Source organism: Syngnathoides biaculeatus, chromosome 11, assembly GCF_019802595.1.
Source record: "Syngnathoides biaculeatus isolate LvHL_M chromosome 11, ASM1980259v1, whole genome shotgun sequence".
Lineage (NCBI taxonomy): Eukaryota > Metazoa > Chordata > Actinopteri > Syngnathiformes > Syngnathidae > Syngnathoides > Syngnathoides biaculeatus.
In genome coordinates, this window is record NC_084650.1 from 27,645,288 (window position 1) to 27,661,287 (window position 16,000).

The following is a 16,000-nucleotide window of genomic DNA, read 5'->3' on the forward strand; positions in this document are numbered from 1 at the left end:
GCAAGAAAAATCCTCACGAATTAATCTCTTGATTTTATTACATTTTATGAGTAAGTCCATCGGTGTTGGTAGTAAAAATGAATATTTGAAGATTTTTTTTTTTCAGGCTAGCTGAGTTTTCTTACTGGAGGAAATATCAAGTCAGATTTTCCTGTTTTTGGGCAATTTTGTTGAAATTGTGTTAAATTGCATTCCTAATTTCATCACTCTATTTTTTTTAATTCTGATTTTTGCAATGTAGTACATTATCACCATATGAGGAGGATATACAAAGTTGAGCATGAAATCAGAGCGGAGCTGCTAGATGGATGACTTTGAAAACTTGTCGGAAGTGTTGCCTTCTGCTGCCCTCTGGGGATGTCCATACTGCTGGCGGTCCTTTTTTTGGACTCTTTTCACTGCCCGAGTGTGGATGTGGAAGCGTTCTTGAAGATGTTGTGAGGTCAATGTGAGTATACTGTATAGTGTGCTTCTCACTCCTCCATGCTTCTTCTTTTTTGCCAGTACCACTCTCCTGTTTGTGTTTTAACACAACTGTGATGCGTCCTTGGAGACAACACATTGTATGCATCACTGCCCGTGGATGGTGAGGATCGATCTAGTACTTGAACTGACCCACATCAACAATGTATTATTGTGCATTTTGAATATTATCAACACAGGTGAGAAACCCTTGTGTAGGTGGGAAAACTGAGCACATTATGGAAAGTCAGTCTTTGGATTGGGCGCAATCAAGAAAAAACAAGTTAAAACACAAGAGTTCATCGAGTTGGTATGGCAATTCTAACCGTTAATTGGCTGGTGTAGCGTAGTTCGATTGCACAGTTCAAAGGGGCAAAGGTTAATTCTGCTGATTAGAGTGGATTTGCAGCAAACATCTAATCGCAATGCAATACATTCTCTTCACTTTGGTTTCATAATCTTCTTCTTCTTTTCCTTTCGGCTTGTCCTGTTAGGGGTCGCCACAGCGTGTCATCTTTTTCCATCTAAGCCTATCTTGTGCATCTTCCTCTCTAACACCCACTGTCCTCATGTCTTTCCTCACAACATCCATCAACTTTTTCTTAGGTCTTCCTCTCGCTCTTTTGTCTGGCTGCTCCAACCTCAGCACACTTCTACCAATATACTCACTCTCTCGCCTCTGAACATGTCCAAACCATTGAAGTCTGCTCTCTCAAATCTTGTCTCCAAAACATCCAACTTTGGCTGTCCCTCTCATGAGCTCATTTCTAATCCTATCCGACCTGCTCACTCTGAGCGAGAACCTCAACATCTTATTTTCTGCTACCTCAAATTCTGCTTCCTGTTGTTTCTTCAATGACACCGGCTCTAATCCGTACATCATGGCCGGCCTCACCACTGTTTTGTAAACTTTGCCCTTCATCTTAGCAGACACTCTTCTGTCACATAACACACCAGACACCTTTCGCCAACTGTTCCAGCCTGCTTGGACCCGTTTCTTCACTTCCTGACCACACTCTCCATTGCTCTGTATTGTTGACCCCAAGTATTTGAAGTCGTCCACCCTCGCTATCTCTTCTCCCTGTAGCCTCACTCTTCCCCCTCTACTTTTCTCATTCACGCACATATATTCTGTTTTACTTCGGCTAATCTTCATTCCTCTCCTTTCCAGTGCATGTCTCCATCTTTCCAATTGTTCCTCTGCATGCTCCCTGCTTTCACTGCATATGACAATATCATCTGCGAACATCATGGTCCAAGGGGATTCCAGTCTAACCTCATCTGTCAGCCTATCCATTACCACTGCAAACAGGAAGGGGCTCAGAGCTGATCCCTGATGCAGTCCCACCTCCACCTTAAATTCCTCTGTCACACCTAAGGCACACCTCACCATTGTTCTGCTGCCATCATACATGTCCTGTACTATTTTAACATACTTCTCTGCCACATCAGACTTACGCATGCAGTACCACAGTTCCTCTCTTGGTACTCTGTCATAGGCTTTCTCTAGATCCACAAAGACACAATGTAGCTCCTTCCGACCTTCTCTGTACTTTTCCACGAGCATCCTCAAGGCAAATAATGCATCTGTGGTACTCTTTCTAGGCATGAAACCATACTGTTGCTCGCATATACTTAATTCTGTCCTGAGTCAAGCCTCCACTACTCTATCCCATAACTTCATTGTGTGGCTCATCAACTTTATTCCTCTATAATTCTCACAGCTCTGAACATCCCCGTTGTTCTTAAAAATGGGAACTAGAAGACTTTTCCTCCATTCTTCAGGCATCTTTTCGCCCTCTAGTATTGTATTGAATAAGTTGGTCAAAAACTCCACAGCCATCTCTCCAATTTGCTTCTATACCTCTACCGGTATCTCATCAGGACCAACTGCCTTTCGATTTTTCATCCTTTGTAGTGCCTTTCTGACTTCCCCCTTACTAATCATTGCCACTTCCTGGTCATTCACACTTGCCTCTTCAACTCTTCCTTCTCTCTCATTTTCTTCATTCATCAACTTCTCAAAGTATTCTTCCCATCTATTTAGCACACTACTGGCACCAGTCACCACATTTCCATCTCTATCCTTAATCACCCTTACCTGCTGCACATCCTTCCCATCTCTATCCCTCTGTCTGGCCAACCTGTAGAGATCCTTTTCTCCTTCTTTCGTGTCCAACCTGGGGTACATGTATTCATATGCCTCTTGTTTAGCCTTTGCCACCTCCACCTTTGCCCTACGTTGCATCTCGATGTACTCCTTTCGCCTCTCCTCAGTCCTCTCAGTGTCCCACTTCTTCTTCACTAATCTCTTTCCTTGTATGACTCCCTGTATTTTGGGTTCCACCACCATGTTTCCTTCTCCCCTTTCCTACCAAAAGACACACCAAGTACTCTCCTGCCTGTTTCTCTGATTACCTTGGCTGTCGTAGTCCAGTCTTCCGGGAGCTTCTGCTGTCCATCGAGAGCCTTTCTCACCTCTTTCCGAAAGGCCGCACAACATTCTTCCTTTCTCAGCTTCCACCACTTGGTTCTCTGCTCTACCTTTGTCTTCTTAATCTTCCTACCTACCACCAGAGTCATCCTACATACCACCATCCTATGCTGTCGAGCTACACTCTCCCCTATCACAACTTTACAGTCAGTAATCTCCTTCAGATTACATCGTCTGCACAAAATATAATCCACCTGCGTGCTTCCACCTCCACTCTTGTAGGTCAGTATATGTTCCTCCCTCTTCTGGAAATAAATGTTCACTACAGCCATCTCCATCCTTTTTGCAAAGTCCACCACCATCTGTCCCTCAAAGTTCCTTTCCTGGATGCCGTACTTACCCATCACTTCTTCATCATCCCTGTTTCCTTTACCAATATGTCCATTACAATCTGCACCAATCACAACTCTCTCGCTGTCTGGGATGCTCAGAATACTTCATCTAGTTCCTTCCAGAATTTCACTTTCAACTCTAGGTCACATCCTCCCTGTGGGGCATAGCCGCTAACCACATTATACATAACACCCTCAATTTCAAATTTTAGTCTCATCACTCGATTTGATACTCTTTTCACCTCCAAGACATTCTTAGCCAGCTCTTCCTTTAAAATAACCCCTATTCCATTTCTCTTCCCATCTACTCCTTTGTAAAATAATCTACTCCTAAACTTCCAGCCTCACTACCTTTCCACCGGCTCTCTTTGATGCACACTATATCATTCTTTCTCCTAATCATCATGTCAACCAACTCCTGAGCTTTTCCTGTCATAGTCCCAACATTCAAAGTCCCTACTCTCAGTTGTAGGCTCTGTGCATTCCTCTTTTTCTTCTGACAATGCATCCGGTTTCCTCCTCTTCTTTGTCTTCGACCCACAGTCGCTGAATTTCCACTTTGGTTTCATAATAAATAATAATAATTATAAATTACCATATTAAATTGCAACATTGTTTTTAATAAATTATTACATGGCAGTCAAATTATGAAAGACATTTATACCCTTTTAATACCCCCTTTCTGACGCATTTCCGTGGCTTTGAAAGTTTAAAACAAACACACAAATTTAACAGTCAAAATATGCGGACAATGTCTGAGCCACGAGGCATTTAGCTGCTAAACACCATTTGGCATTAAAAACAACTTGATAAATGAGTGTCTGTTTCAAAGAAAACAAAAGCCACGCAGAGATGACATTTCAATCAAATGCCACCTGTAGATATGGCAACATAATGAGTTTCATGCATGGTGGGAATGCTGAGCCTCTCGCGGATCGTCCCAAACAAACAAAAACAAAAAAATAAAAATCACATTCCACATATAGTAATTTGCTTCAAATGAAATATTACTGTAAACTTTCTATTTCAAGTCAATATTTTTCCATTCATGAAAACAGGTACTTTCAAATGATTAAACAATTTAATAACCTCAGATGGTCCATGCGAACTAGTTTTAAACCAGTGTTCTGGAGTATGAAAACAATGCACCCAGCTACTGATGATAGCAACTCAGATGTAAACAATCACCATTAGCAGTACAGAATGAGGTAAAGAGGCTTCTTAGTCAAGGTACTTCTGAACTTCACGCAGTGTCCCAAGACTGAATCATCCACATCAGCTCAAGAGACTCGTTAAACTGTGTCTGCTGCTCTGGCTGATTTGACCACGCATCATGTGCATTGAATTAAATCGAGTACTTAAGAGTGCTTGCAGTTTGTAAATGTACAATGTCAATTGCACTTAGAACAGTATAACAATAATAATAATAATAATAATACAATTCCATGATGGGAGAATCACGTCGAATGAATTAACTTTCCTGTAAATATTTCATGATAAAGAGGGATAGGAATATGAGTATCCAATGTCAAAACAACAGTGGCAGCTTTATTTATATTTATTGTGGAGGATTCTAAAACCATTGAAGGCAGACATGTGACGTTTGTTGTAATTACAAATCTGCATTATATTTCTAATTTCTCCCTCTATTATATTACGTCCTCTTCATAGTGAATCAGGTGGGCAGTGTGGCAGAGCCCAAGCACCCTCTAGTGGCCAGCCGCCACTGTTTGGAGCAATACCAACCCCACGCCTTACAGGAAGTCTCGGACCAGTGGATGTGGTTGGCATCAAAATTTATAGGCTGCCTGACCCACAACAAGGGCGAAGCCCAACTACAGTTGAAAGAGATTGACTTAATGTTTTGTACTGTCAAAGCACCTATTTGCCCACCTTTGTAAGTGGCATATTGATCTGTCCTGCAGTGTTGTATTTTACGACTTCCATGTAGTGGCACCTCAGGCGATGCTGTCGCTGTTTCACAACTTACCCAAGGGCAAGTTCAGTGGTGAAGTCCAGGGTCACCATTAATAATTTTTATTGGTTGTCAAAATGTAATAGAGCAGAGTAAGCCTGCCATGAACGATATGTAAAGCATGAAGATAGGAATGTATCTGGTAGGCAAAATGTATTCATTAGTCAAAAAGGTTATCATAGAGGAATATACAAGTCAAGGACAAGTATCAAAGTGGGCCATTATTTTGCGCTATTACTCAGCACTAGTTTAGCGTTTTAACATGGAAAACATGAGGTTAATATGTCCATCTCACTGTTGGAAGTTCTGAGTTCCAGTCTTGGCTTGGTTCTTTTATTGTGGAGTTCTCCTCGTGCATGTTTTGGTATCCTCCAGCTTTTTCCCCACATTCCAAAGACATGCATGTTAGATTGCATTGTGAATCTAAACTCTCCAGTGTTGTTGGTGTGATTGTGAATATTTGTTTGTCTGTATGTGCTTTGTGATTGGCTGTTGACCAGTCCAGGGTGTGTATCTTGCCTCTCACCCAAAGTAGGCTTGACAGACACTAAATCCACTCTTGAGGCTTTAAACAAGGAATTTTAGACAATTGTTCTCTCAGTGTTGGCGGACTGTGAGGAAAGGCTTTTTCTGATGGTCATCTGGATATTTTTTCCCAGTTGCATTTGCTTTGGTTGCAATGACCACGTGTCCCGATACTTTTGAAGGTCTAAGGAAGATTTTAAAACCAGTGCCCTTTGGCCATTAGAGCAGATTAAAACCTATTTATGTGCCTGTATTGGGAGCAAAATAAGAAGTAAACATTCCAAGATTAGACCATCTGGTGGGGGGTGATAGCGTTTCAATTTAAATGTTGATTAGGCTGCTTCTAATTTATGCTAATCATAACTATTAGTATAGTTAGAGAAAAAGTCATATACTTTGGGGGCAATAAAATATTTTTGCAGGTATAATCAATTTGGTGAAGGGCAAAAATAATTTCATCAAATAGTAATATCCTATCATTTGCTTGACATGAATTGACAATCGATCCCACTTGCTCAGGTAAAAGTCCAACCGCCCGATGTATATACGATTATTTTGTTATACATGGTGTCCTTTTCACCTCTCCGAGGTGGGTGTGTGAATTTTTTGCACGTTTTTGACCGGGAATAATAAAGAAATGCAACATAACCTCGAGCTGAGGCAACAAGATGATGAGTTTTTCTTCTCCCGTTTCATCTTCTCTTTTTGCATGTCAGAACAATTCATTCACAACATGCGTAATAAGCCTCAATGTCCTCAAGAACATATTGATATTTTTCACAAACATGGAGAAGGGCGACTTTCTCCGCAGACAACACAAATTCAAACAATTTCGGCGCACTTCGATTGACCTTAAACTTGGTTTTGTAGAAAGCTTTCATGTGAAAGCACATCTTTTCTAATGAAGCCTTCATGTTTACTTTTTTAATAGTCAATTCCTTTTCACCACCACATGTTTTCTGAATTCTGAACTGAATGTGTGGATTTTAGTCATTTGGAGAACAATGCGTTCTACGCCAAAGGGGGAAAAAACGATTCAGTGGAGAAATGTCCCAAAAAATGGCCTTTACAATATTCATCATCAGTATTATTTTTTTAATTGATTGTTGTGTGGACCAAATATAGTTAAAAGAACATTTGCATGGAAAATATGGCTTTAAAATAGCAAAGACCTTTCACCCAGTAGCAAGACTTCATCAAGACCATGACATACTGAAGCTTAAGAGAGCTCAGTTCAGTAGGCATCAGAGGATGAAACAAAGCATTTGTTTGGCTTTTTGTGTTTTTTTTTCTCCCTGAAATTAAGAACAGCCTAAACAAGAGGTGTGAGGAGAAGCACAAGAGACAATACACAATATAGTATGCCTTTGCCCATTTGCGGTTCACCGTTGGTGGACCCGCATATTCATGGATTTTGCTCTCCAAAGTTTTTTCCTTTTCTTTTAATGTACCATATTTTCACGATCGTAGAGGTCTTAAATTGTCTTCTAAATATACGAGGCACAACTTTAGACAACGTGATGCACCTTATTAGTTCCAACATTTGCAAATGTTGTGTGATGTTATTCTTTTATTTGTTTTATTATTTGCTAGTTATGCTATTTGTCACGTCCCATCGGAACGAGAGGTAGGACCCAATTGCAGGAACTCGGAAGACGCAAGGTAGTTCAAGAAGAGACACGTTTATTGTACGCAAAGGTCGGAGATCCAGCAGGCAGTCGGTGCAGCAGCGGTAGTTGTGACGTCGAGCGAGAGAGCAGATGAGCAGACAGGCAGGAGTCGGTACACGGGAGAACAATCAAGGGCAGAAGTATCAAGGAGTCAGGCTTACAGGGTTGGTCGGAGAACGGACGAAGGTCGGTACACAGAGGTTCAGTCAGGAATACGAGAGTGCTGGAACGGGACATAAAGCTCAACGAACTGGCGGAGGATCAGTCGTCACCGGGTCCTATATATACGGGGGATGATCAGGCCGCATGAGGCACAGGTGTGTGCCTCCCAATCAGCGCAGCCGCACAGCTCGTGCTGAAGCGGCAGGATCATGACAGTACCCCCCCCTCAAAGGCACGGCTCCCAGACGTGCCTAAACGAAAAAAAAACAGACACTAATTAACACAGGCAGGGGTGGGCGGAAGGGGGTCCGGAGGAGGGCACGCCCCCCCCCCGAACCCCAGACTGGTGGCCTGGATGGCCACCAAACCCGAGGCATCCGGGCGGACAGGTCAGGAGGACGACCCGGACGCCAAGCACCAGGGTCCCCACGGGGCGATTCGGGCGGACGACCTCTGTGAGGAACCAAACGGAGAGGCAGGAACCAGAACGAGGCAGGCCACTGCTCCAGACGAGAACCTCCCACACCGTCGTTGCAAGACGACCAGGGATTGGTCAGGTCCTGAAGTGGCTGGGCGAACTCAGGAGTGAAGAAGATGATGGAGAGCAGGACCAGAGCCATGACCGCCACCCCGAAGTCTCTCCAGCTCCTGGGTGGCTCCACAGAACTCCCCAGCTCCTGCTGGACAGGGACGTGAGAAGGCGGCGCCAGTACCGCCCCCTCCTGGACAGCAACTTGAGAAGGCGGCGCCAGTACCGCCCCCTCCTGGACAGCAACTTGAGAAGGCGGCGCCAGTACCTCCCCCTCCTGGACAGCAACTTGAGAAGGCGGCGCCAGCACCGCCCCCTCCTGGACAGCAACTTGAGAAGGCGGCGCCAGTACCGCCCCCTCCTGGACGGGAGCGTGAGGCGGCTGGGGAACTGTCGCCACCTCCTGGACGGGAGCGTGAGGCGGCTGGGGAACTGTCGCCACCTCCTGGACAGAAACGTGAGGGCGTGCCCGTCGCCGACAGAGCAGGAACGGGGAGGGGCCGCGGGCCGGTCGCCGACAGAGCAGGAACGGGGAGCGGCCGCGGGCCGGTCGCCGACAGAGCAGGAACGAGGAGCGTCCGCGGGCCGGTCGCCACTGCCGCTCCAGAGCACGGACGAGAAGCGGCTGTGGAGACGTCGCCACCTCCTGAACAGCAACGTGAGGCGGCATCGGGTCGGTCCCCACTGCCACGTGAGCTTGCAGTGCATCTGTTGAAACAGCAACGTGGGCGTGGCGCGGCGGCGAATCCGTTTCCAGGGCAACGTGAACCTGAGTAGGTGGAGAGTCGGTCGAAACTGACACGTGGGCGTGTCTCGAGAGCGGGTCAGTTCCGACTGCCGCGTGAACTCTGCTCGGAACCGCCAAAACCTCGACGTGGGAATGGCGAGGAGGCGGGTCAGTCTCCACAGCTACGTGCACTTGGCGAGGTGGCGAGTCTGTTCCCACTGTGGCGTGCACTTGGCAAGGGGGCGGGTCGGTTTCCACGGCAACGTGAACCTGAGTCAACAGTGAGTCCGTAGCTGTTGCGCGTCAGCGAAGCTCGGCTGGTTCGCCAATCTTTGCCGGACCTGGACCGTGAGAGCCGCCAATTCCGCGCTCTGCCGCTCAATCTCCGCCCGCAGTTCGCGGTGGAACGACTCGTGATTTGGCGGCACCTCCTCCCTCTGGGCTGGAAGCCTCGCCACCAGCTGCGGGTCTGTCGGTCTCACCGTTGCCGGCGAGGAGTGGGAGGACCGTGTCTTCGTTGCCGCGCAGCGAGAGACACCAGGGATCGCCCGGCCGGGGCGTCTCCTCTGACCGCCACGCGGAGGTGCCGGGTAGATGGCCAAGCGGGTTCCCTCGTACCGATAGGTGCACTTGGATCTACCGGACGAAGTCAGTCGGGTGCTGGAAACGCGGGAAGGCGGGGCAAACTGACTGGGATCAAAAGCCGGGCAAAGAGACTCAAAATCAAAGTCGTCGGAGTCGTACTCAGGCAGCCCGGCGTACAAATCACGGTCCTCCTCATATTCCGAAAAGTCAGAGTCCAGAAGAATATGAGGAGCCGGACGGGTCGTGTTTGGGACGTATTCGTACTTCGCTGGCGGAGCGTAAGACACGGAATCGGAGGACATCAGGGAGCCTATTCGGATCGGACAGGCTTGGTCCTCCGGCAGACGGTCTACTTTGCGTCGGTCCCGGCGACGCCGGGTCTTTCCTGCTAGGTCCTGTGATGGCCAGTTCGTTCTGTCACGTCCCATCGGAACGAGAGGTAGGACCCAAATGCAGGAACTCGGAAGACGCAAGGTAGTTCAAGAAGAGACACGTTTATTGTACGCAAAGGTTGGAGATCCAGCAGGCAGTCCGGTGCAGCAGCGGTAGTTGTGACGTCGAGCGAGAGAGCAGATGAGCGGACAGGCAGGAGTCGGTACACGGGAGAACAATCAACGCGGGCAGAAGTATCAAGGAGTCAGGCTTACAGGGTTGGTCGGAGAACGGACGAAGGTCGGTACACACAGGTTCAGTCAGGAATACGAGAGTGCTGGAACGGGACATAAAGCTCAACGAACTGGCGGAGGACCAGTCGTCACTGGGTCCTATATATACGGGGGATGATCAGGCCGCATGAGGCACAGGTGTGTGCCTCCCAATCAGCGCAGCCGCACAGCTCGTGCTGAAGCGGCAGGATCATGACACTATTTTGTTTGCTGTAAAGTGATAATTTTAGTTTCGATGTGACACCGTGTGTACAACATCATCAGTAATGAGCCCCGTCATATGGTAGCTTACATATAAACTAAAACATGCGAGGATACATGCTAAGACTGAAACCAGTGTGTTCAAGTGTACTTCATTGAACAAGTCGCACAAGAATTGTGCACATAAGGCAGGCTATCCATTTTGGAGAACATTTAAGACCTTTAATTGCATCTTATGGCTGCAAAAATATGGCACATTAAGATATTGGAAGCATTATTTTTGTGAGACACCATCTCTGGTGTGTATGATGTATGTTATTTATATTTGTCATGCTTTTGTTATGTTACTGGATACATTTTGATTCTGGACTGCTTGAGATGATGGACTGCACGTGACAAATTGGAGCACTGTTATATAGCTTTTTGCATTGGAATGATTATTTCTATATTTGCAGTGAGACAGTGGCGTTGTTGAGAGTTATTTAGAGTTAGTTTAAGGATAAGAGTAAACATAGGGTAAGTACCCACTGTAGCCCCGGGTGCCAAATGAAGGGCCCGCCACTGTCGTCCACTGAAGTGAGCAATATGCACAAAAGGATTTAAGGGAGTTGGTGACACGCTCTTTTGAGAGCTGCTACAGAAAATACCTCTTGTCATACAAGGCTACAATGACATCAAAACTAAGAATATTATTATCTCATTGACTGTGGTGAATGTGTAAAATCAGTGATATGGTAATCAACTCAAACAGGCAGGGCAATGACTCTTCATTGTGAGTGCTTTTTAACCGCTTCCCTCTCACGAAATAGATAATGTGTAAATAATGCTAATGTATGCATCCACCATTGGAGTCGATGCCAAGACAGTGAGCACTTGTCTAAAAACAGGGAATTCTGGGAACAGGGATTGGATTAGTGTATTTACCCTAGAACCGCAGCACTGCTTCCCTTTGAGCACTGTTCGTGTTCCGTGACAAAGTTAAGGCCAAACTTTCTCCACTTCACAAAATAACCAGATTAGTGTTTTATGCAGCACTGCAGATGACACGAGCATTGTTCCGAGCAATACTCTTCGCACTTGACAATCCACCTCTACCCCTACACCGCTCGTTTCATAAATTTATTAGGGGATTTGTACCTCCGCTGACACCTGCACCCTGCCACCGCAGCAATGTAAATAATCCCATCACACAGTAACGACTCATCAGCGACAGGCTAATCCCTTGTTTAAGGCAGTTACAGCGACCCCACCCATTAACAGAGCCCTCATAAGGCAAGAGCTTAGCATACATTAAAGACTTCTAAAGTGGCATTTGCTTGCAGCCAACATGGGGAAATCTGTGGCGAGAACATGTCACTTATGCTGGCTTCAGCAAGTGTGCTGTCATCCACTTCTCATATATACATCCATCCATCCATCCATTTTCTTTGCCACTTTTCCTCACGAGGGTCGCGGGAGTGCTGGAGCCTATCCCAGCTCTCAACGGGCAGGAGGCGGGGTACACCCTGAACTGGTTGACAGCCAATCGCAGGGCACATTGAGACAAACAGACGCACTCACAATCACACCTAGGGGCAATTTCGAGTGTCCAATTCCCGATGTGCCCTGCGATTGGCTGGCAACCAGTTCAGGGTGTACCCCACCTCCTGTCTGTTGACAGCTGGGATAGGCTCCAGCACTCCTGTGACCCTTGTGAGGATAAGCGGCAAAGAAAATGGATGGAGATACACACACACACACACACACACACACACACACATACACACCTTGCAAACAGCTTGTTGTACAGTTCAGGGTTATACACCTCTCACCCAATATTAATCCCACATACTATTTTTCCCTACATTTGCACAATTACTACTACAACAACAATGACAAGAAGAAAAAGAGGACAAAGAAGAACAGTTACAAATAATACAGCATTTCAACAGGGAGGGCGTGTATTATAGAAAATACAAATAACCCATGCAATCCTTGGGAATTATTTCAGAAATGAATAATTCTCATTCTACTGATATTGGTGTACTTCTTTTTTGTATTCACATTCTGACAGTTAATCTTTTGGTGATCTTTGTAGTGTACATTGCATGTTTGTAGCTCTCTTTAATGTTTCTACTTCTCACTAAATGAAAGTTTGTCCTCGCTGATGCTACCGAGTGCTTGTGTCCATTTTTGGTAAATTTGTGCGCCACTGCATCAAGCTTGCACACTGTTACATGACAAGATGGAAACTAATCAAATCTTCCATTCACTGACTCTGGCTTTTTTAACAGTTATCTACTGTATCTTTCAAATCATGAATCTGTCTCATTCCTGCAGAGAAGAGGAGAAAACAGCTCTGCATGTGCCCACAAGCATTCGACTCTGAAAACCCCAAATATCAAAACACTCAACAGTCCTCAAACTCAAAAAGTTTTTCTCTTCACATATGACTTGTTTCCTTCCTTTAACCTGCTATGTGTATTACATAGATCGCTGTACACAGCCGGCGCCTTTTATTTGATCAAACCGATGCCAACAGCAATGTTAAATCTCTCATATCAGCTTGTTTTTTTTTTTTTTTTTAAATAGTTTCCTGCCTTCATCTTTTCGGGGCTTGTGCAACGGAGATCATCCGTGCATCTATATGCTGGAATGAAGAAAGTCGCGTTGCGAAAACCGCTGTGCAAAGGCTGCCAAGTTCTTGAAATATCCTTTATGAAGAAAAAGAACAGCATAAAACTCGTTTTTTTCTTGTCTTTGTTACTCCACGTCGTACTCCTTGGGGTTTGTACAGTGACTTGAGCGTTTTCCCGGAACCTTGCGCTGTAAAAATATTAAATTTGAGGTCACAGCATTATTACTGTCAATCCATAATATATGCTGCATATACCTGAATGCACATTTTATTGCATTTAAATTGATGGGCTTATGTTCACTGCATCAAAGTCTCTATTAAAGCTCCAATGCGCCTTGCTAGGAAGCTGGTCAAATAATTCCAAGGGTTTTCATTAATGGCTTTCTCATGTAAGGTTTCTTGAACGAGGGTATTTTAATATTTTAAGTCAATAATTTATCTGTTTAGTGTTCACATTAGATGCACTTTATGTCAAGAAAGTACACACACAGAGACTTCAGTTTAATGACCTTAAGTCAGCTGCTTGTTTCCCTTGACAAAGACTGGAATCCTGTATCTTCTGCCTCAACCGCAGTGACCCACTTTGACCCCATGCAGCATATAAACTCCCCAGTAACATTCAATGTCAAGTGACTTTTATTTTTGCACTTAACACCCTTGCACATCTTCTTGCTCAAGTCACATCTAATAAGAAATTCCTTTGAATGCTGCTGAGGTACAGTCAAGGACCTCAAGGATATACTGTATGTACTGTGGATATAAAAAGGCTTTTGTGGTATTAAAAAAATGACTAAGATTATTAGCTTCAACATTTTTTCCCCACCATTCATGTGACAATCTATCACACTGCACAACTCAATTGAATGAGCAATATCCATCCATCCATCCATCCATCCATCCATCCATCCATCCATCCATCCACCCATCCAGCCATTTTCTTAGCCGCTTATCCTCATGAGTGTCACTGGGAGTGCTGGAGCCTATCACAGCAGGAGGTGGGGTACAACTGGAACTGGTTGCCAGCCAATCGCGGGGCACATTGAGACAAACAGCCTCACTCACAATCACAGCTGATTTAGAGTGTCCAATTAATTTTGCATCTTTTTGGGATGTGGGAGGAAACTGGAGTCCCCGGAGAAAACCCACACAGGCACGGGCAGAACATGCAAACTCCACACAGATGGGGCCCAGAATCGAACCCTCGACCTCAGAACTGTGAGGCCAACGCTTTCCATCTGACTCATTGTGCTGCCTAGGGATCGCAAAAAAACGCATACTTTCATAATCGGCTTTAACCGAACACCTGTAGCAAAAAAACGAATAACCGGTTTTAAAATCGGTACCATTGTGGTGTTTACATAATTCACCCAGGGGACCTCGAGTTGGGGTGCGGGGTTCCGCACGGACTGATTTCGAAAGTCCAATTACAGTTTCGGTTTTAAACAATCGAAAACTGGTTGTAGCCGATTAATTGTAACCGTTTGCGATCCCTAGTGCTGCCCAAGTGAGCAATATGTTTAAAATAAATATCAAAGAATATGAAAAGTTTGACGGCGCATGAATAAGATTTGATTACTTGCTTATGGACTATTATTGAAAAAAATGTTTTGGCCAATAAAATGCAATGACTCTGGCAGTAGTTGAGCAAAGGCATGTGGTGTTTTAGTCACCATGCTGGGCCATTTACTGTCTGATTTGAGGTACAGAATCACTGTAGCTTGGGATGAGCCAGAACCACAGCCCTCAGAGCAAGACAGTCGCATCCTTACAGCTCAAGCAACCTTAGGTCGTTGCCTTTGGCCAACTAATAGTGAGACTTGGTCCTGTTAGTGTGACAATCACATTGCAGTTTCTTGCCCTCGATACTGGGTGGCAATCAAGCTCTACCTCAGAGCTTGGCGGTGGCCGTCATAGCTTGTGGGGTGGTGTTGTGGAGTCTCACGTACGTCTCGCCTGTGTTCTAAAGAGGCCTCCAGAGCATTTGAACTGGTGCCAAATTGGGAGGGCTTCGAGCACTTTTCTTTGTTCCCTTATGAACCCGAGGAGAAGACTCATTCGGACCGGCTGTATGCCAGGGGCTTTTCTTCTTGTCCAAACCCAGGAAGGAATGTGGGTAAGCGGCATGAGCCCCCACCGTCCAAAAGACTGTTGGTCATACCATGCCAACAAGGCCAGTGAGCTGGCAGCATATGACCCTCCTCGCCAACATTGTGAGCTGGGTATCAAAGAAAGTCCTGGCTTTGTCAGTCTATGAGTCTTTGTTTGGATGGATCCAAAGAGAGTTTCTGCAAATGTTATTCTGCAACTGAAGGACAGACAGTCTGCTGAGGCTCATGCTGTCACATTCATCCATTTCCACACTGTTTTTCCTGGTCAAGCTATTCTCAGCTGAGTCTGGTAACTGTAGACGAAAGTAGACCCCCAGGTCAATCGTAGGATGATTGTGAATGGGATGTTGAGTCGTTTATGGATTAATGTATGATATTGTATACAGTGGTGCATACATTCACCTATTAGCTCGATTTACTTCAATTTCAAATCAATATTCCCAATTGAAATCTACGGAAATGTCAATAGTCCATTTCAACCACCCAAAGAAAACTGTAAATTTTTTTAGCTTTTTATTTTTTTTTTGTAAATAAAGAAAAGCACCACCAAAATGCATACAAAATTAATTTACAACTACAAAAGGCAATGTAAAGAAAAAAATGGTTTCCATTCATCCATTTTCTGTATTGCTTATCCAATATAGTGTAATTACTTTCCTCGGGAAAAGCAGTCAATACCACAACAACAACAGCTGTAGAGTTGTATAGTACGGATGTGTTCTTTTAAGGCCATGGCCTAGTGAGCGGCAGGCATATGTGGAATTGTTTCTTTTCAAGAAAAAGCTGAAAATACATTCGGCCACTGCTGCCCTCCTTTTTCCAATGTCACTTAAGCAGCAGCAATTTCTGCTCAAAACACAACCAACCCAAATTTTGGAACTCCAAAAACCTTTCTTTCTGGGGAACTGGGAAGCAAAAGTCAAAGTACAGTATTCGCATACTAAGTTT